The sequence below is a fragment of the Lissotriton vulgaris genome, chromosome 2_1 (assembly GCF_964263255.1).
Source record: "Lissotriton vulgaris chromosome 2_1, aLisVul1.2, whole genome shotgun sequence".
NCBI lineage: Eukaryota > Metazoa > Chordata > Amphibia > Caudata > Salamandridae > Lissotriton > Lissotriton vulgaris.
Window position 1 is genome coordinate 1,166,921,335 of NC_141687.1, and position 22,164 is coordinate 1,166,943,498.

The 22,164-nt window shown below is 46.5% G+C and overlaps 1 pseudogene; it reads left to right on the plus strand.

Moving 5' to 3' along the window:
• Positions 1 to 1,929: 1,929 nt before the first annotated feature.
• LOC147731748 (protein FAM3B pseudogene) overlaps positions 1,930 to 22,164 on the plus strand; it is a 40,477-nt pseudogene continuing 20,242 nt past the window's right edge.

The following is a 22,164-nucleotide window of genomic DNA, read 5'->3' on the forward strand; positions in this document are numbered from 1 at the left end:
TATATATATATATATATATATATATATATATATATATATATATATATATATATATATATATATATATATATATATATATATATATATATATATATATTTAAAAAAAAAAATATATATATATATATATATATGGTGCAAGCGGTGATCTTATCTGAGATATGTATGTACATATGTATATATCTATATCTATAGATCTATCTATATCTGTATCTATATATATTTTCCACCTGACGCTGCATTCCGTGGTTCCCTGCCTTCGGCGTTGGTGCCAGCTGGCGGCAGCAGCAGTTGCTTTAATTTTTTGGGATTTCCTGAGAAAACGCCCCAATCGGTGCTAACACAAGAGGCGGCACACCAAAAGACGGCACAATGATTTATTGTGCACCAAGGGAAAGACAACGCATTTCAGCGTTAGCCTTTATCATGTGTTTTTCTTACATTGATTTCCTCTAGAAAAACATTGAATGGTACGTAGACATAGAAGAGTTTCACCATTCTTTGCTTACACATGTCTCTCGATTTCAATAAAGTAAAATAAAAATAAATATAATTATAAAATAACGTGTTCCTTCTTACACTTGCAACTGTGATTATGATGCAATGTTCATTTCACATATTTACAAATTTTAAATTCATATGTATGTCATTTATGCGGGAACAAACTTATATCAATAACATTTTTCAATTTGACTTCCTAATTAGGAGACAAGCAGAATGGTAACACTGTCCTCGCAGCATACAGCTGGTTTCATATTTAGTCTGTCAATACGGCTACAAACAAGTCAACATTGCAATCTATTATTCTTTATACATTGTTTCATCAAATCAAATGGTATTCGATGCAATCATCATCTGTTGCCGAATTTCCAGCATATAAAGTCCCTCAAATCTACACAGGTTATTTATAACTGCGACGTTCTGACCTTACATCAGATATGATTCCGCAAAGGCATATAATTATACATCACACTTTCTATTACTTCATAGATTATTACTTATAATTTAAAACATTTACTATATGCAATTTTGGGGGAATGCTGTTTAGGGGACAATGCACACAGCAAGGAGACAACGCATTCCCACGCATTAGTGTGCTATTGCGATCAAATTACTTGATGACCATACGTCGAGTTCTTCTTGTTATCAGAGGTACACTAAAAGATTTCATATATTGCAGATATTTCGAACGGGGACCAGCTTTTGGCATGTGGAAAGGGCCTCATGCTCATTCCTTACATACTAGATACCATTATATACATAGTACTCCTAATCTATTGTTATTTGAATCGATGTAGGGGAGAGCCTTTTTATGGTGCAGGAATGAAATGGGACTATGAAAATTGAATGCACCTATCAGTGATAACAAAGTGTGGAAGTATGTTGGGAGTGTTGGTACTGGTAATATGACACCAACATTTGTTGTGTGGCATCCAAGTAAAATATTTGCTAATGCGACTATCTACTTTGAAAATATCCGATTGGAATCTATTTACACAGTACTGCTCCTAACTTCATATCCACCTTAAAAATGTGAAGTCATACGGACAAATTAAAAAGAATCAAAATAAAATAAAAAGTTACAACGGTTTACATTTCCAGATTGTGGAATTGCAGTACGGGAGAATTTTAATGACCTATATGTGTGGCTAACTCCTCGTCTCCATTCAGACCTTTAGGCATTTTACAATCTAGCTCGATAATATATTTAGATTTGAGGATCCTAACATTTTTTTCTCTGTCTCTTCCTCTTATATGTATAGGAACTAGATCGATTCCATAGAATCTGAGACTGCTGTTTGTTGATTTTGTGCTTGTCCGCTTAATGTCGGGCTACCTGATAATTATAATCATGGTTAGTTATGGCACGAAGATGCTGCAACATTCTCATCTTTAGTGGGAGTTTGGTGCTGTCTAGGTATTGGAGGCCACATGGGCATTCCAATAAGTAGACAGCAAACTCACCTGCTGTCCAGACCTCAGTGCCAGTGTTCTGGCCCGTTGCAAAAGGTATGTTAAATTGGATACACCCAATTGGCAAGGTCTGACTTACTTATAAGTCCCTAATATCTGGCACCCATGGTACAGAGGGCATTAGGGCAGAGTGTTCACCCAGGACTGCAGCGCTGTTTGTGTCACCCAGTATGTGACATAGATAAAATGTCTCCCAGCTTGCTACCGCAGATTGGAAGGTCAGTGGTTTTACTGCCAGTACATCTTTGCCATTCAAACGAATGGCAAAGTACATCCTACCCCATAACTTTATGTGTAAGCCTCCCCTAAGGAAGGCCTATGGATTCCTTGGCAGGGAGCAGTACTTTTGTTTTCCGACATGTCCTAACAGCATCACTTCCAAAATGTCGTTTTGCTGTGAGTACAGTTGGGAGCCCCATTGGCTAAAACAGAATTACTGGGTGCATCCCAACCTGGCAAACTTTTGACTGGGACTACCAAACTATGTCATGTAAGGTATCGAAGGTATTGAATTAAAGAGAACATTAAGTGTCACTCAATGATGTAGTTGACATTTATGTCACTTTTAAAGTTGGCAGCTTTTAGAAAGCTTCCACTCTGTGCTCTTCTTGTTCAGCAGCCTCACAAAGGCATACGCACACAGGCAGCTTTCTGACAACTTGGGGAGTCATGTGAATGACTCCCGAGCTCAGGGGCTAAGGCAGTGCAGTAGCAGCGGGGTGTCACCTCTTCTGCCAGGATGGCCACTCAGGGAGGTTAGCCCAGAGGCGTGCCTCAAATGGGAAGCCACCTTTGATAGGCAGCCCTGCCCAACACTCCTGAGCAGGATGTCTTTTGTTCCTGTAGACAGCATGGAGACAGGGCCAGAGAGGGGTTTTACCATGGACGTGTTGCTCTCAGGTAGCTACACCTCTAGGGTGGGCTACCTTCCTCCTGATGACCAAGCAAGAGTTGTGCCATCTGGAAGAGGCAATAATGGGGCACTCTGGGATAGCTAGATTCCACCCGTCACAGGAACTTCGTCACTAGAGAGGATGGAACCCAGTAGCCCATTGGCCCGTGATTGCATAGTCCCCTCGGGGTACTGTCCTGGGATAAGTAGGGCACCCCAGAACCCTGCCCCTCAGTACTCACTGGACTTGGAAGGAGGACGAGAAGAAGACCACTTTACACCCCTTCAAAGCGCACCAAGAGAGGCTGCGATGCCTGAGCATTTGCACCTGCTGTACTTTTTGGCTTGAGGAATTTGGACCTTGCCCTGTGTACCTGGATTGGGGAAAAGCTGATTCCCAGCCCCAGTCTGAAGTAAAGGCTGCAAGGGTCAGTGGACTGACCTCTCAGAATGGCATTGGGACATTAATGCTGTAAAAGCCCAAGTCACATCTCTGGTAGTCAACCCAGACGTTTTACCGCTACCAGACGTCGCGCACCCCAAAGGACAGTTCGGAGATAGCCAAAAGGTGCACCCGTGTCTGCTGGCCCCATGATTGTTGGTTGTGACTGGATTCATTGTCTAAGAGGGACACCAGCCTCCACCAAAGTTTTGCACTGTGACCACAGTGTTGCAAAAGTTTAAGGTCTCCATTGAGACCTTAAACCTGCACAGAGGACCTTGTAGGACCTCGAGATCTGTGGACATAGTATCCCCACTCACCTGTGGACTGAGGACTCGACCAGACTTCACTCAAGTCAACCGCACAGCATTAAGAAAATTCTTGAGCATCTTTGACCCTGTATCCCTCAGCATAAGGGTCACTCCATTGACATCTATGCCGGTCATCTGTAAAGTTTGGATCTTGCTCTCAAAACATTATGGTGCTCACGTAACTGTCCAAAGTATCATTTCTGTACCCCTAGACTTCTGTCCTGCTGGACCTGGTGGCCCGGCTCAGGCCGGAGTTGAACTAACTTTTACAAACTATATGCATGGCAATGCTTGTTTGTAGTTGCATTTAAAAGTGCTAAGTAGTTCAAAAATCTGTATCTCAGACTCGTCCTGTGGCTTTTAATGATCAAGGTCTCAAAAAATTCATAAAAATACACTCTAATATTTTTTTTAATAAATATTGTTCTGTCTCTTTATTGGTGTGTGATTTTCTTATTTTGTAGTTTGGTGCTGCGAAATGCTTAACTGATGGCCTTACTACTTGCAGCCACAGATATCCAGGGCTGAGGCTAAGGTTAAGTAAAGGATACTGACTTGACCAAGGACAGTGTCTGTGAGGGTACTTCACGATAAGGCCCCACAGTCATATCATCTAGTTCACCCAGATCCTCACAATATCTATGTAAAAGACAGGCCTATTGGCTTTTTCAGGAGGCGAGCACATCAACACATATAAAGCGGACCTATTGGATTTGTCAAAATGTCACTAATAATTATAATCAAATGTATATTTTATAAAGACAACCATTTCAATGTTTAATAGTACTTATTGTCACACATTTTTTCAACTGTTTTTAAAACAAATATAACCATGTCTTTGAATCTTTTTTCACATATTTAAGACCACAAAATTCAGCCATAGAACCAAACACAGGGGTCAGTGCACTGCAGCTCAGAGTGTTTTAAACATGATGGTAAGTTCTCTTGAGGTCATGGATCCAATGACCCAGGAGACTTACTGATATTTTTTTAAATGTTGCTCGGGAGCTGGTGCGCTCCCTGAAGCCTTCCACAATATTAGGAAAATGCATGCTGATGTCCCTGCCATTTCTCGGGGCACCAACTGGATCAAACATAGGACTAAAAAGCCCTCACTGGCCTTTTTGGAGTACTGCTTGCTTAGAGCAGTGAATATTAATAATATTAATAATAATGATATGTTTCTTCTCTGCTCCTGCTCGCAAGAGGCAAAGCTGTGTTCCTTGCCGAGGAAAGTGTGTGCAGGGAATTAGCTTTATATTCCCTGCCAGCACTCTCCCGGGTAGGTCACAAGACATCACCCAATGGAATTGGGTCCCCCAGACACTGTTTATCGTTGGGCCCCGGGGAAGATGTCTCTGGAGGTCACTGAATGACTAGTGGAGGGGATTTAAAGCCCCCTCCCCATAAAATACAGATCGGCCCCAGGAGATGGGGACCCTAGGGCCTTCCGGAGGCTCCGGGAGAATGGGCCTCACATCCCCTCCCAAAATAATTACTTCAGCCTCCAGTAATGGAAGTCTCTGCGGCTACTGGATGGCTTAGTGAGGGGGGCCCTACAAAACCTTCCCCTTAAAATACAGATTGGCACTTGAGGAAGGGGTCCCTGGGCCTTACAGAGTTCTGGGTAGCGGGCCTCATTCCTCCCTACCCATAAAAATTATTTTGGCCCAGGGGGATGGGGTCACAGGGGCAATCCAATGGCTCGAGGAAGGGGGCCGCACTCCCACTCACTGTTCATAGTGCATCATCGGGATTCTGAGAAGCTCCTGGGATCGTTACAGCCTCTCCTACCGTAAAATCCTAATTTCCTCTGTGGTCACTCTAAACCAGTTCCGGTGTAGCTCACCCCTCCCTCTGGGTTTGGCGCTAGCCTGACTAGAAAGACAAAAAGGAAGCAGGCCCAGGTGGGTGCTACATCTGCCAGTGACAGGGTAGCCAAGCTTTGATTTGCACCAAGGGGCTGGACAAAGCCTGAAGGCCATGCTGTCAAGAAAGGACAATACACATCACCACAACCAAGGCCCATTGTCCCCGTACTTAAAGCAGTTCATACCTGACAGTAAGGGGACCCATCATGTGACTGGGAATTCAAACCGGCCCTGGCAAATGAGTCGGACCGGCTGCGGGGGTGGGGGGCTTAGGAGGTGGTGCGAGTGGAAAATACTTCAGCTGTTTTTGTTACAGGGGCCAAATCTTCCCCCTCTTAGCAGAGGTCCAGTCCAATTGAAATTCACAAAAAGGCCTGAAGAGGCTTTAGGCAGGATAAAGGTATCAGGGCTCTGTTGAATCACCAGACCTCCCGAGGCTTCGCCGGGAGCAACAACGCTGCCGTGGCGCGGCGCAACGATCTTTTTAATTAAGTGCTTGGACACTTTTTACTTACCCTGCTTCTGCTTCAGGGGCTGCGCTGAGGACACCGCGCACCCCCTATCTTCTTGGGACTTCCTGTTAGCCGCCTCCAGAGCGCCCCACGCTGAGCGTTCCCTCCCCCTCTGGCGGGCAGGTCACGAGGGCGGGGACGGGCGTGTGCTACATCTTGGGCTGCTCTCTGGTTGGCGGGGCAGCTCCTCTGTCCCTCCCCCCCTGGCAATTTCTTCCTGTCGGGCTAGTCCCGCCTAGCTCTGTTGAATCACCAGACCTCCCGAGGCTTCGCCGGGAGCAACAACGCTGCCGTGGCGCGGCGCAACGATCTTTTTAATTAAGTGCTTGGACACTTTTTACTTACCCTGCTTCTGCTTCAGGGGCTGCGCTGAGGACACCGCGCACCCCCTATCTTCTTGGGACTTCCTGTTAGCCGCCTCCAGAGCGCCCCACGCTGAGCGTTCCCTCCCCCTCTGACGGGCAGGTCACGAGGGCGGGGACGGGCGTGTGCTACATCTTGGGCTGCTCTCTGGTTGGCGGGGCAGCTCCTCTGTCCCTCCCCCCCTGGCAATTTCTTCCTGCCGGGCTAGTCCCGCCTAGCTCTGTTGAATCACCAGACCTCCCGAGGCTTCGCCGGGAGCAACAACGCTGCCGTGGCGCGGCGCAACGATCTTTTTAATTAAGTGCTTGGACACTTTTTACTTACCCTGCTTCTGCTTCAGGGGCTGCGCTGAGGACACCGCGCACCCCCTATCTTCTTGGGACTTCCTGTTAGCCGCCTCCAGAGCGCCCCACGCTGAGCGTTCCCTCCCCCTCTGACGGGCAGGTCACGAGGGCGGGGACGGGCGTGTGCTACATCTTGGGCTGCTCTCTGGTTGGCGGGGCAGCTCCTCTGTCCCTCCCCCCCCTGGCAATTTCTTCCTGCCGGGCTAGTCCCGCCTAGCTCTGTTGAATCACCAGACCTCCCGAGGCTTCGCCGGGAGCAACAACGCTGCCGTGGTGCGGCGCAACAATCTTTTTAATTAAGTGCTTGGACACTTTTTACTTACCCTGCTTCTGCTTCAGGGGCTGCGCTGAGGACACCGCGCACCCCCTATCTTCTTGGGACTTCCTGTTAGCCGCCTCCAGAGCGCCCCACGCTGAGCGTTCCCTCCCCCTCTGACGGGCAGGTCACGAGGGCGGGGACGGGCGTGTGCTACATCTTGGGCTGCTCTCTGGTTGGCGGGGCAGCTCCTCTGTCCCTCCACCCCCTGCCACGCCCTGCTACTTCCGGTCTCCTACTTATGGCACTATTATCCCGGCCGCGCAGCGGACGAGCGCAGCGGGCGCGACGAAGGCGCGCCGAAGTTGCGCCTAAGTTAAGCCGTCTGCGCCCGTCCGCGACGGGCCGGGACCAGGGGCCTCACCCCCTGCTTCCTTGTTGTCATACACGCCTGCTCAGCTTCTCTCCTACACCATTGATGTGCCTCTCCCCCACACCCTCATGCAGCATCTTGTTGCTTTAGACATCTATGTTCCCCGCTCAGACCGTGTTGTGTCTCCTCACCCAATTCTTCCCCTCCCTACGCCAGACATCGATCCCCTCCCCATTGGACCCTCACCTCCCCCTCACACTGCTTCTGCTTATCTCCTCAACACTCGCTCGGCAGGCAAACACCAACTTGACCTGTTTAATCTTCTTACTACAGACTCCCCTGATTTTCTGTTCCTAACAGAAACATGGTTTTCGGAGGCTTCCCTCCCCGACATTCTTGCCATCCTTCCCCATTCCTACTATGTCCTTCGGGCTGACCGCCCCGCGGACAAGGTCGGGGGGGGGGGTGTTGCCATGATTGTCCGATCCACTATTCAATTCCAGCTTCTCCCCCAAGCACCCATCGCTGGAGTGGACTTCCTGGTCGCTCGCTCTTCCAATCTGCCGGCACCTCTCACCGTTGTCCTTGTCTACCGCCCTCCCCTGAACATGCCCCTGTTCGTGGCTTCCCTGCAGGAACTTCTCGCCACGCTGGTGGTTAATAACTCCTCTGTCCTTTTGCTTGGGGATTTTAACTACTGGCCTGGCGATCCCAGGGAGGACTCAGCATCTAAGGACTTCACGGCCACTCTCCTCTGTCTCAACCTTAAGTCCCACGTCCTGCTTCCCACCCACAAATTCGGACACATCCTGGACCAAGTCTGGTCATCCCAGGACATAGTTCCCCCCCCAGTATCCTCCCATGTACCTGGTCTGACCATTCCCTCATCTCTTTCTCTATCACTACTGGCTCCCCTCACAAGCCCCTTCGCCCCAAGAATGTTTTCTCCCGTAGCTGGAATCGTGTTGACTTGGCTTCCCTCTCTCACTCCCTTGCTTCTTCTTCCCCAGACCTCACTGGTATTCCCCTTGACTCACAGGCCGCTGCAGTTGGTAACTGGCTCTCTTCTGCATGTGATTTAGTAGCCCCCCTCAAGCTAGTCAAATCCATCCGCCCTCACGAGGCTCACCGTTGGTTTAGCCCGGAGCTCAAGACTCTTAAACTGGAGCTTAGACGCTCAGAGCGCCTTTGGCGCCGTAGTTACTGCCCTGACCATAAGGCCAAATACAAAACCCTTCTTAAGGAGTACAAGCAGGCCATTTTGGCCACTAAGACCAAGTACTTCTCTGAACAAGTGGCGCTCTCGGCCAACAAAGCTAAAGAAATTTTCTCTTTGGTAAACAACTTGGCCACCTCTGATCGTGCTTGCCCTCACTTCACTCCCTCCCAGGCCCTCTGCTCTTCTCTTAACAACTTCTTTATCGAGAAGATTGTAAAAATCAAATCTAACATCTTGGTCACTCCTTTTACTCCTCCTCACTCTGTTCCCCCTGCGCCTACATCCTCCTTCTCTTCTTTTCCCCCCCTCCCCTTGGACTCCTTCCTAGCTCTGCTCACCAAAATCAAGTCTGGTTCCCCCACTGACTGTGCCCCTGCCCGTATTCTTAAAACCCTTTTTTCTTCCTGTCCTGATACCCCTCTCTCCTTTCTTAATGCCTCTCTTTCCACCGGTTTGGTCCCTTCTTCATTCAAATCTGCTATTGTCTGCCCCATTCTTAAAAAGCCTGGTCTCGACTTTTCTCTTCCCTCTAACTTCAGACCTATCTCTCTTCTCCCTTATCTTGCTAAAATTCTTGAATCTTACGTTACTTCCTGTCTCTCTGTTTATGTTGAACAGAACCAGCTTCTGGCTTCTCACCAAGCTGGTTTCCGTTCGGGTCATTCGACCGAAACCGTGGTGTTAGCCGTCCTCGACGAGCTTAAGGCCAAGGCCGACGTCAACTCCCCCCAAGCTTTGATCCTCCTCGACTTGTCCGCTGCGTTTGACACGGTCGACCATAACATTCTTCTGGACCGTGTCAGCGCAGCGGGCATACGAGGTTCTGCCTTCTCCTGGATCACCTCCTTCCTGACAGGGCGCTCTCAAGCTGTTCACCTTCCCGGCTTCTCTGCTTCTCCCCTCCCGGTGCCCTGTGGGGTCCCCCAAGGTTCCTCTCTCTCTCCCCTTCTTTTCAATCTCTATATTCACCCTCTTATCTCTTCCCTTCTTGAGCTGGGGGTCTCTGTGTATAACTACGCTGACGACCTCCAGCTCGTCTTTGATCTTTCCTCTTCCTCTCACTCTCTATCCTTTTTTCACTCCACCATGGTCTTTATCTCTGGGTGGATGAGCGCCAATCACCTCAAGCTCAACCCAGATAAGACTGAGCTTGTCCTGATTGGCGGCTCATCCAGTCCCTGGTCCCCTGCCTTCTGGCCTCCCATTCTTGGCCCCCCTCCCACCCCCGTTCCCTCTGTTAAAACTCTGGGCATCAAGGTCAGACAGGACCTGTCCATGCATGGCCAGGTCAGTGCCGTGGTGTCCTCCTGTTTTCTTTCCCTCCGAATGATTCGGAAAATTTCTCGTTTCTTTTCTCTTGACTCCCTTAAAATCATTATTTCCGCCCTTATCACTTCCCGCCTTGATTATGGCAATAGCTTGTTCGCTGGCATCCCTGCCTATGAAACCCGCCGCTTACAAGCTATCCAGAATCAGGCCGCCCGTCTTATCTTTCACTTGCCCAAAACCCATCACATCACTCCCGTCCTCAAATCCCTTCACTGGTTGCCCATTTTGCAGAGATCTTTGTTTAAACTAGGGTGCCTTGTTTATCGGGCCCTTGATCACTCTGCACCGGCTTTCATCAATTCTTTGATTTCCCGTCACACCCCTGCCCGCACTCTCCGTTCATCATCTTCTGCCCTCCTCACTGTTCCCGCTTTCACAAATCTCGCACTGGTGGAACCCGTTTTTCTGTTCTTGCTCCCCGGTTCTGGAACTCTCTTCCTCTTTCTATGCGTTCGATCCCTATTTTTTCTCATTTCCGTAAAGCGCTGAAAACTTTTCTGTTTGCCCTGGCCTACCCCTGCTAAACCTCCTGGCCCTGTCTGTTCGGTTCTTCAGAGCTCCCAGCGCCAGGAAGCCGTTCGGCCATCGCGCGCTCTACAAATATTTTTCATTCATTCATTCATTTCATTCATTATCATTCCTAAAATCATATTTTCCTTATTAGTTGGATATGATTTATTTTTACCATTAAATAGGAAGTCTGCCTATTAAGAATGCTGAAAGGGTTTTTTTGCTGCTTTCAAATCAAATTTAGCATTATCAATCAATCAATCAATCAGTGGATTTGTAAAGCGCACTACTTACCCGCAAGGGTCTCAAGGCGCTGGGGGGTCGCTGCTGCTAGTGGTCGAAGAGCCAGGTCTTGAGCAGTCTCCTGAAGGCCGGGAGGTCTGCGGTCTGTCAAAGGTGGAGGGGGAGGGCGTTCCAGGTCTTGGCGGCGCGTGGTAGAAGGATCTGCCCCCGGAAGTGGTTCTGTGGATGTGCTGGACGGCGGCCAGGGACAGATCGGCGGAGTGAAGTTTCCTATTGGGTACGTAGAAGGAGAGTCTATTGTCGAGTTAGGCTCGGCCGGTCTTGTGGAGTGCCTTGTGTGCGTGGATCATGAGTTTGAAAGTGATTCTTTTGTCGACGGGGAGCCATTGCAGGTCTCTCAGGTGAGGGGTGATGTGGTCTCGGCCTGGGACGGCTAGGACCAGGCATGCGGAGGCGTTCTGGATTCTTTGGAGTCTGCTGATGAGTATGGACGGGCTCCGGCGTAGAGGGCGTTTCAGTAGTCGAGTCGACTGCTGACGAGGGCGTGGGTGACGGTCTTTCGTGTGTCCGCTGTGATCCATCTGTAGATCTTGCGGAGCATACGGAGGGTGCGGAAGCAGGAGGAGGAGACTGCTTTGACTTGGTTGGTCATGCTGAGCTTGGTTCTTAGGTTGCGTGCGTGGTTTGTAGGTGCCAGGGGGCTTCCCAGTGATGCTGGCCACCAGGAATCGTCCCACGCTGAGGGGTTGGGCTCAAGGATGAGGATCTCGGTCTTGTCCGTGTTCAGCTTGAGCCGGCTTGCCTCCATCCAATCGGCGACGGTCTTCATACCCTGGTGAAGGTTGGATTTGGCGGTGAGGGGGTCCTTGGTGAGGGAGAGGATCAGCTGGGTGTCATCGGCGTAGGAGATTATGTTGAGGTGTTACATTGTGAGCTAGTGTTTCCCAATGAAAGCAGCCAGCCTTGCCAGAGTGAAATAGCTTTTAGGCTTTTCCAAAGTAAGGACATGTTTAACATTACATTTTTACATGTCCGACTGTTAAATACTATGGACCCTGCCTTATGGTATTAAGGCCTACTTTAGGGGTGCCTTATTAATATATTAAAATGAAGTTTAGACATGTCAAAAGTGGTTTATTGTAACAGGTTGAAATGACAGTTTTAAAATTGCACTGCCAGCCTACATTGGTGGCCTGGGGTCGGGGTTGGTGTGTCAGTGTTGTGCAACTATTCCCAAACTGTGCGTCACAACCCACTGATGGGTCGCAAGTTGATCTTTGGTGGGTCCTTAAAGTTCTGGTCTGAATGAGCAACAATGTAAGATGCCATTACATTTTGTATTTATCCTTTCAGATTTCTTGGGATTAAAAGACAGAGACCAAGTATATATATATATCTATATATCTATCTATCTATCTATCTATCTATCTATCTATCTATCTATCTATCTATCTATCTATCTATCTATCTATCTATCTATCTATCTATCTATCTATCTATCTATCTATCTATCAATCTATCTATCTATCTATCTATCTATCTATCTATCTATCTATCTATCTATCTATCTATCTATCTATCTATCTATCTATATATACATATATGTATGTATGTATATATATATGTATGTGTATATATATATATATATTACCTACTGGCGATAGCCAGTAGGTATATATAGTTAGGATTTTTTCTCTATGGAACTTTTGAAAATTCTATGCCTAATAACTTTGGCTTTTGTGGACGGAATTGGCTGAAATTTTCAGGAAAATGGCACATTTTGTTTCTGAGCAGCTCCTGGAAATTTGGGGGGGGTTTGTCAAGGGGGGGCCGAGAAAAAAGGGGGGTCCCAAAACGCGTTTTTCCCATGTTAATTTCCATAGGGCGGTTGGCCTCACTTTTAGCCCGAACGGCTGAATGGATTTCCACGAAACTTGGCAAAATTGTAGGGACTGTTAGCCCGATGTGCCTTTGCTAGGTCTCAATATATGTGCTTCAGTGGATTTTGAGAAATTAACGTTTAAAACAAGATATATATCTGTAACAGCGCTCCGGGTAGCGCTCCGGTTCGCGAACTTTTCGCGTATCGGAACTTTGCGAAGCGAAGCTGATTGGCTCTCCGGTGTCTGTCAACATTCTAAACAGTCCGGAGCGGCCGCCATCTTGTCTCTCGGTAGGATCGAGAGACAAGAGGAGGCCAAAACAAAGGGGGAAATGAAGGAAAGGGGGCAAGGTAGACCCCTTCTGACCCCCTAGGATTGATGAGGGGGATATTATAGAGCCACGCGGGGCCCCAAAAAAAAAAAAAAATTCTGATTTTTTCGCCGTAGAGACGCGTCTTGGTACGCGAACCGGGCAGCTAACCGGGCAGCTAACCGGGAAGCTAACCGGCAGTGTAACGGGAGTCTGAGGAGTAGCTGATTGGCTGTCAACATTGTAAACAGTCCGGAGCGGCCGCCATCTTGTCTCTCGGTAGGATCGAGAGACAAGAGGAGACCAAAACAAAGAGGGAAATGAAGGAAAGAGGGCAAGGTAGACCCCTTCTGACCCCATAGGATTGATGAGGGGGATATTATAAAGCCACGCGGGGCCAAAAAAAAAACCAAAAAAAAAACCGATTTTTTCGCCGTAGAGACGCGTCTTGGTACGCGAACCGGGCAGCTAACCGGGCAGCTAACCGGGAAGCTAACCGGCAGTGTAACAGGAGTCTGAGGAGAAGCTGATTGGCTGTTATCATTGTAAACAGTCTGGAGCGGCCGCCATCTTGTCTCTCTGTGGGATCGAGAGACAAGAGGTGGAAAAAAACGGTGTAAATGAATGAAAGGGGTAAGGCAGACCCCTCCTGAACCCCTAGGATTGATGAGGGGGCTATTAAAGTTCCCTGCGGGGCAAAAGAAAAAAAAATTGCGATTTTTCGCGGTAAAGGTGCTTCCTGGTACGTTAACCGGGCAGCTAACCGGCAGCGTAACGGGAGTCCGACATATTGTGTTTTTTGAACGTTTGTGATATGTGCACGTGTGGATTTTGTCTAATTAAGGTTAAAAAAATATATATATATCTTTAAGCGTGTTCCGGTGCGCTTACGTTTTGGGTTTGGTTTGCGCTGCAGAGACGATACGTCACGGTTATGCGATGCATCATGAGGCGTCTCACGGGCTACGTGATACGTCACTTAATAAAGAATATATTTTACAGCTATAGATATTAGCTTTTAAAAAACCAATGAAATTCACAGAAAAAACCATAGGTTATAGACCATATATAGTTAGGAATTTGCATTTACAAAACCTTGAAAATTCACTGAAAAAACCATAGGTTATAGACCATATATAGTTAGGGATTAGCATTTAAAAAACCTTATTTTATTTGCACAAAACCATTGAAATTCCATATATAGTTAGTTGCACTAACTATATATCGCGGACCCGCAATCCACTGCTAATGATGTCACATATTACATCATTCATGACATGGTCAGTGACATCACTGATGACATCACTGATGACATCTCAAATGACATCACTGATGACATCACTGATGACATCTCAAATGATCACTGATGACATCACTGACATCTCATTTGACATTACTGATTACATCACTGATGATATCATTTATGTGATAATACATCTTCAGACTCTAATATAACCTTAGATACACTCAGTGTAAACAGGCACTCACAGACTGTCACACATCCATGGAGTTACTCAGACACCTAGTCAGTCATGGAAAGAATCAATCACATCTCCATTTCCTCAACTATACAGTTATACACACCTTACTTATTCAAACATATAGTAACACATATTTACTCTCTTATACAATCCTTGATACAAGTTCACAATGATTCATACAGCCACTCACACATTCACTGGCTCTTATGTTCAGTTATTTATATATGTCAACTCTCACATGGAGTGTGTTTTACATATGTACTTACTTTGACATGTAGCACTGAGATATCCATTCACTCACCAATATACTCATGCACACAGTCAACTGTCCATACAGCTGTTTCTACATGCACTTTTGAACCCATACACCTAGGGAATCAACTGCTCACACATCTATGCACAGAGTTATACACCTCCCAGCCACCCACACACATACTCAGTCTCCCATACAAATACTTGGGCAACCATTCAATAACCCATATAGTTACTGATATAGCTACTGATTTAAACATGCAGCAGTTTACAGAACAACATAAATAATGATTGCCAAATTAAGACACTTTAATCACTAACCCATACACTCAGTGAGACACATTTAATCATTCTCTCATACAGTCAGTCATGCACCTACTAAATCCTTCATCCAGACACTTATACATCCACTCATTCTTCAATATGTAAGACATATTTTAACTTTACAGAAACATACAGTCACTGGGTGTTGTCATCAGTGATGTCATCAGTGATGTCATCAGTGATGTCATTTGAGATGTCATCAGTGATGTCATCAGTGATGTCACTGACCATGTCATGAATGATGTAATATGTGACATCATTAGCAGTGGATTGTGGGTCCGTGATATATAGTTAGTGCAACTAACTATATATGGAATTTCAATGGTTTTGTGCAAATAAAATAAGGTTTTTTAAATGCTAATCCCTAACTATATATGGTCTATAACCTATGGTTTTTTCAGTGAATATATATATATATATATATATATATATATATATATATATATATATATATATATATATATATATATATATATATATATATATATATTGAAGCTCCAGGTTGCCCGCAGGTCCGGACGCACTCCGCCAGCAGCGAGCTTCAAGCTTTGAAAAGGTAGGACTGCCACTGCATTCCGATATGCTTTTAGCTGTGTCGATGTTGGCCTGACGCGTTTCTGAGCTTACCGCTCTCATCAGAGGCTCGACAATTTCACGTGCCGCTTCTGACACGCCCTCTCAGTTGCCATTGGTAGGCCGCCTTTCGGTGTTTGCTGGGCCATGTAGTTCGTGTCAGAGAATCATTTCAAAACCCTGGATGGGCCTCGGAATGAGTGACAGTCTTGGATCCTGGAACCAGCTGGCTCACAATTCGAGCTCCTCATAATTCGAAGCCCTGTGACCCCCTCAGTTCCCGGGGTGGTGCAGTCCCTTACGGCCGGGCGGCCGCGTGTAATATTGAAGCTCCAGGTTGCCCGCAGGTCTGGACGCACTCCGCCAGCAGCGAGCTTCAAGCTTTGAAAAGGTAGGACTGCCACTGCATTCCGATATGCTTTTAGCTGTGTCGATGTTGGCCTGACGCGTTTCTGAGCTTACCGCTCTCATCAGAGGCTCGACAATTTCACGTGCCGCTTCTGACACGCCCTCTCAGTTGCCATTGGTAGGCCGCCTTTCGGTGTTTGCTGGGCCATGTAGTTCGTGTCATAGAATCATTTCAAAACCCTGGATGGGCCTCGGAATGAGTGACAGTCTTGGATCCTGGAACCAGCTGGCTCACAATTCGAGCTCCTCATAATTCGAAGCCCTGTGACCCCCTCAGTTCCCGGGGTGGTGCAGTCCCTTACGGCCGGGCGGCCGCGTGTAATATTGAAGCTCCAGGTTGCCCGCAGGTCCGGACGCACTCCGCCAGCAGCGAGCTTCAAGCTTTGAAAAGGTAGGACTGCCACTGCATTCCGATATGCTTTTAGCTGTGTCGATGTTGGCCTGACGCGTTTCTGAGCTTACCGCTCTCATCAGAGGCTCGACAATTTCACGTGCCGCTTCTGACACGCCCTCTCAGTTGCCATTGGTAGGCCGCCTTTCGGTGTTTGCTGGGCCATGTAGTTCGTGTCAGAGAATCATTTCAATAACCCATATAGTTACTGATATAGCTACTGATTTAAACATGCAGCAGTTTACAGAACAACATAAATAATGATTGCCAAATTAAGACACTTTAATCACTAACCCATACACTCAGTGAGACACATTTAATCATTCTCTCATACAGTCAGTCATGCACCTACTAAATCCTTCATCCAGACACTTATACATCCACTCATTCTTCAATATGTAAGACATATTTTAACTTTACAGAAACATACAGTCGCTGGGTGTTGTCATCAGTGATGTCATCAGTGATGTCATCAGTGATGTCATTTGAGATGTCATCAGTGATGTCATCAGTGATGTCACTGACCATGTCATGAATGATGTAATACGTGACATCATTAGCAGTGGATTGCGGGTCCGCGATATATAGTTAGTGCAACTAACTATATATGGAATTTCAATGGTTTTGTGCAAATAAAATAAGGTTTTTTAAAAGCTAATCCCTAACTATATATGGTCTATAACCTATGGTTTTTTCAGTGAATATATATATATATATATATATATATATATATATATATATATATATATATATATATATATATATATATATATATATATATATATATATATATATATATATATATATCAGTTTTGCCTGGCACTTGGTCTCTGTCTTTAAATCATTGTGTTATCGCCGATTGGGGCGTTTTCTCAGGAAATCCTAAAAAATTCAAGCACCTGCTGCTGCGGCCAGCTATATTTACAACAAGGGGTGGTGAGGGACAGAGTCTCTGAATTAAGCAGAAAGCTCTCACCCAGTCAAGAGATCAGGGCTAGATCCAACACCGTTTTTTAGCTCACTGCACCATCCCAGTTTCAGAACCTGGCTGTATGCAAATTCGTCTGTTCCTGTCCCAGTGCATGATGGGAACAGGGCAAACCAAACTACAAAAGCCAATTCTTACACTGGGAAGGAAACAAGCTCCCGGGGACCGGTTTCTGGCATTACAGCCGTCTTCGGCTCGGTTTGCTTGAATCCTGATGGTGCAATGAGCAAGGGTCTCACATCTGAGAATACCCTTCCACGCTTAGGGTGGACAAAAATATTTACAACAAGGGGTGGTGAGGGACAGAGTCTCTGAATTAAGCAGAAAGCTATATATATATATATCTATATAGCTATATATATCTATATAGCTATATATATCTCTATCTATCTATCTATCTATCTATCTATCTATCTATCTATCTATCTATATATATATATATATATATATATATATATATATATATATATATATATATGTATGTATGTATGTATATATATATATATGTATCAGTTTGGCTATAGACATAGCCTGGCACTTGGTCTCTGTCTTTAAATCATTGTGTTATCGCCGATTGGGGCGTTTTCTCAGGAAATCCTAAAAAATTCAAGCACCTGCTGCTGCGGCCAGCTGGCACCAATGCCGAAGGCAGGGATCTGCGGAATGCAGCGTCAGGTGGAAAATATATATATATATGTCGGGGTATTCATCAAGCGGGGGCCGAGAAAAAAGGGGGGTCCCAAAACTTGTTTTTCCCATGTTAATTTCTATAGGACGATTAGACATGGCTACAGCCCGAACCGCTAAACGGAATTACACCAAACCTGACAAAATGGTAGGGACTGGTACGCAGTAGGGCCTTTTGTTTAAATGGTGTAATCCCCTCCAGTAGTTCTTGAGAAAATCAAAAGAGAAAAAACATATATATCTATAGCAGCTTACTGTAAGATTACTGTACTCTGTACCTTTCCGAGCACGAGCTGAATGCTAATTGGCTGTCAACTGTCTGTCAACAATCCAAACCAGAAAGTGTTGACAGCCATCTTGTGCCTCAGTAGACTGAGGCACAGGAAAGCAGAAAAACAAACGTGTAGAACTCAAAAAGGGGGCAGGGTAGAAGCACCCTGACCCCCTAGGCCTGCTCAGGGGGTCCCACAAGGACCCCCCCCCATGCCCAAAATGTTATTTATTTTTTAAATCGCGGGGTACGTGCACTGTACGCGTACCGTACAGAGTACAGTAAACTTACAGTAAGCTTACAGTAAGCTTACCAAACGTGTACGGTGCGCGTACCCCGCGATTAAAAAAATAATAATAATAATTTTGGGGCCTGGGGGGTCCTTGTGGGACCCCCTGAGCAGGCCTAGGGGGTCAGGTTGCTTCTACCCTGCTCCCGTTGCGTGTTTTGCACCATTGTTTCACTGCTTTCTTGTGCCTTCGTTCTACCGAGGTACTAGATGCCTGCCAACACTTCCTGGTTTGGAGTGTTGACAGACAGTGGCAGCCAATCAGCATGCCTTCCCAAGAAAGATGAATGCTCATTGGCTGTCAACACTTCTAACCAGGATGTGTTGGCATCCATCTTGTGCTAGTGTTGACAGGCAGTGGCAGCCAATCAGCATGCCTTCCCGAGAAAGCTGCATGCTCATTGGCTGTCAACACTTCTAACCAGGAAGTGTTGGCATCCATCTTGTGCTCGATAGACAAAGGCAAAAGAAAGCAAAAAAACAAACGTGAAGAACAAAAAAAGGGGGCAGGGTAGATACACCCGGACACCCTAGGCCTGCCCAGGTGGTCCCACAAGGACAAAAAAGGACCAATTTTTTTTTTTTAAAACCTGGTCTGTTTTTTAAAAAATTACCCCACGGGGGGACCAAATCCCGGGGGCATAGTGATAAAGAAGTGTGGTGGGTCCACAATCCCCCCCACACCTCCCCGGGGACTGCCGACCCTGGGGCAAAGCAACGCAGCCCCTTTGCACAAACTGGAGGCTCCTGGTGGGCTAGTTGGCCCCCAGGGACCCCTAGTATGCAAGGGGAATTAGTTCCTACTCAGCAAACACGTCAGGGGTTGCGCTGCAGAGAGGTGTAAAAAAGGGTGTGGCCTCATTACACCTCTCTGCAATGCAGCCACCTGGCGCATACTGCAGGTTCCAGGTGGGCTAGTTGGCCCCCCAGGGACCCCCAGTATGCAAGGGTAATTAGTTCCCCCTCTGCAAATACGCCCGGGGCTGCGTTGCAGAGAGGTGTAAAAAAGGGTGTGGCCTCATTACACCTCTTCAATGCAGCCCCCTGGCTTATACTGGAGGGTCCTGGTGGGCTAGTTGCCCCCCAGGGACCCCCAGTATGCAAGGGGAATTAGTTCCTCCTCTGCAAACGCGCCAGGGGTTTCTCTGCAGAGTGTTGTAAAAAGGGGGTGTACCCTCTGAACACCTGCCTGCAAAAATGTAGTAAATCAGTATAAAAAAAACAAATTAAAACATTTAAAAATTGTCATTCAAAAAAACGTCGAAATTCAATGAAAAAACCATAGGTTTCAGGCCTTATATAGGGGCCGATTATGGTCGCGGACGGACTTGCATCCGTCCGCGATCATTGAGGAGGAGGGGACCCTCCTGTGCGATTAGGATGTGATCGCCACCCTGGCGGTCACATCCTCTATTTTTAACATTGCAGCGGGTGCAGCTTCAAGCTGCACCCGCGGCAATGTTAAAAATGCACGCATTGCATTTGCATGCAGAAAGAGGCAGGCACCGCGCGGTGCCTGCCGCTTTCTGCATGCAAATGCAGGGGGGTACCATAGGTACCCCCCATGTGCACCCCCCACCCCCCCTTCACCTAGGGGGCCCGCAACGGGCCCCCTAGGTGAAGATCCGTATGCTTTTCCACGGCGGAAAACCCGCCGCGGAAAAGCACTTTTAAAATCCCATCCTGATATGGCGGACGGTGTCTGAGAGACACTGTCACTATATCAGAGCTTTTCCGCCGCGGTTGTAAGCCGACCACGGCAGAAAAGCTGCGGACGGAAACCAGGACCCACCAGCCATCCTAATGTGGCGGTGGGTCCTTGGTCAGTCCGCTGCGGTTTTTCCGCATCCTCGGGGCCGGCGGTGGCTTCCGCCAGCCCCGAGGATGCGGAAAAACCGCAATCATAATCGGCCCCATAGTTAGGAATTAGCATTTATAAAACCTTGCAAATTCAATTAAAAAACCATAGGTTTCAGGCCTTATATAGTTAGGAATTAGCATTTAAAAAACCTTCCAAATTCATTGAAAAAACCATAGGTTTCGGGCCTTATACAGTTAGGAATTAGCATTTAAAAATCCTTGCAAATTCACTGAAAAAACCATAGGTTTAAGGCCTTATATAGTTAGGAATGAGCATTTAAAAAACCTTGCAAATTCACTGAAAAAACCATAGGTTTCAGGCCTTATATAGTTAGGAATTAGCTTTTAAAAAACCTTTGATGTCATTGATGTCATTTGAGATGTTATCAGTGATGTCACTGACCTTGTCATGAATGATGTAATATGTGACATCATCAGCAGTGGATTACGGGTGCGTAAAATATAGGGGCTGATTATGATGGAGGATTTTCCGCATCCTGCGGGCCGGCGGAAGCCATCGCCGGCAAGGAGGATGCGGAAAATCCTCTGCGGACCCACCAAAGACCCACTGCCAAATTAGGTTGGCTGGTGGGTCCTGGTTTCAGTCCGCCGCTTTTCCGCTGCGGTTGACTTACAACCGCGGTGGAAAAGCTGTAACATGGCTGGCGGTGTCTATCAGACACGCCAGCCACATTAGGATGGTGTAAAAGAGATGCCTTTCCACGGCGGCTTTTCCGCCGTGGAAAGCATGTGTAACTTCACTGCGCCGGCCCGTTGCGGGCCCCCGCAGTGAAGGGGGTTGGGGGGTGCACATGGGGGGTACCTATGGTACCCCCCTGCATTTGTATGCAGAAATCGCCAGGCACCGCACGGTGCCTGCCGCTTTCTGCATACAAATGCAATGTATGCATTTTTACTATTGCGGCGGGTGCAGCTTGAAGCCGCACCGGCAGCAATGGTAAAAATAGAGGATGTTACCGCCAGGGTGGCGGTCACATCCTAATTTGACAGGAGGGAACTCTGCAGGCCATGCGGTGGTTCCCTCCTCCTCTATGGTCGCGGACGGACTCAAGTCCGTCCGCGATCATAATGAGCCCCTTAGTTAGTACAACTAACTATATAGGAGCAATTTCAATGGTTTTGTATGAGTGAAATGTCCAGCTAACTATAACACCCCTAAAACTTATAGTTTTTTAAATGAAATTCAAAGGTTTTTTAAAAGCTAATTCCTAACTATATAAGGCCTGAAACCTATGGTTTTTTCAGTGAATTTGCAAGGTTTTTTAAATGCTAACTCCTAACAATATAAGGCCTGACACCTATGGTTTTTTCAGTGAATATATGTAAATGTATATATATATATATATATATATATATATATATATATATTTAAAAAAAAAATATATATATATATATATATATGGTGCAAGCGGTGATCTTATCTGAGATATGTATGTACATATTTATATATCTATATCTATAGATCTATCTATATCTGTATCTATATATATATATATTTTCCACCTGACGCTGCATTCCGTGGTTCCCTGCCTTCGGCGTTGGTGCCAGCTGGCGGCAGCAGCAGTTGCTTTAATTTTTTTGGATTTCCTGAGAAAACGCCCCAATCGGTGCTAACACAAGAGGCGGCACACCAAAAGACGGCACAATGATTTATTGTGCACCAAGGGAAAGACAACGCATTTCAGCGTTAGCCTTTATCATGTGTTTTTCTTACATTGATTTCCTCTAGAAAAACATTGAATGGTACGTAGACATAGAAGAGTTTCACCATTCTTTGCTTACACATGTCT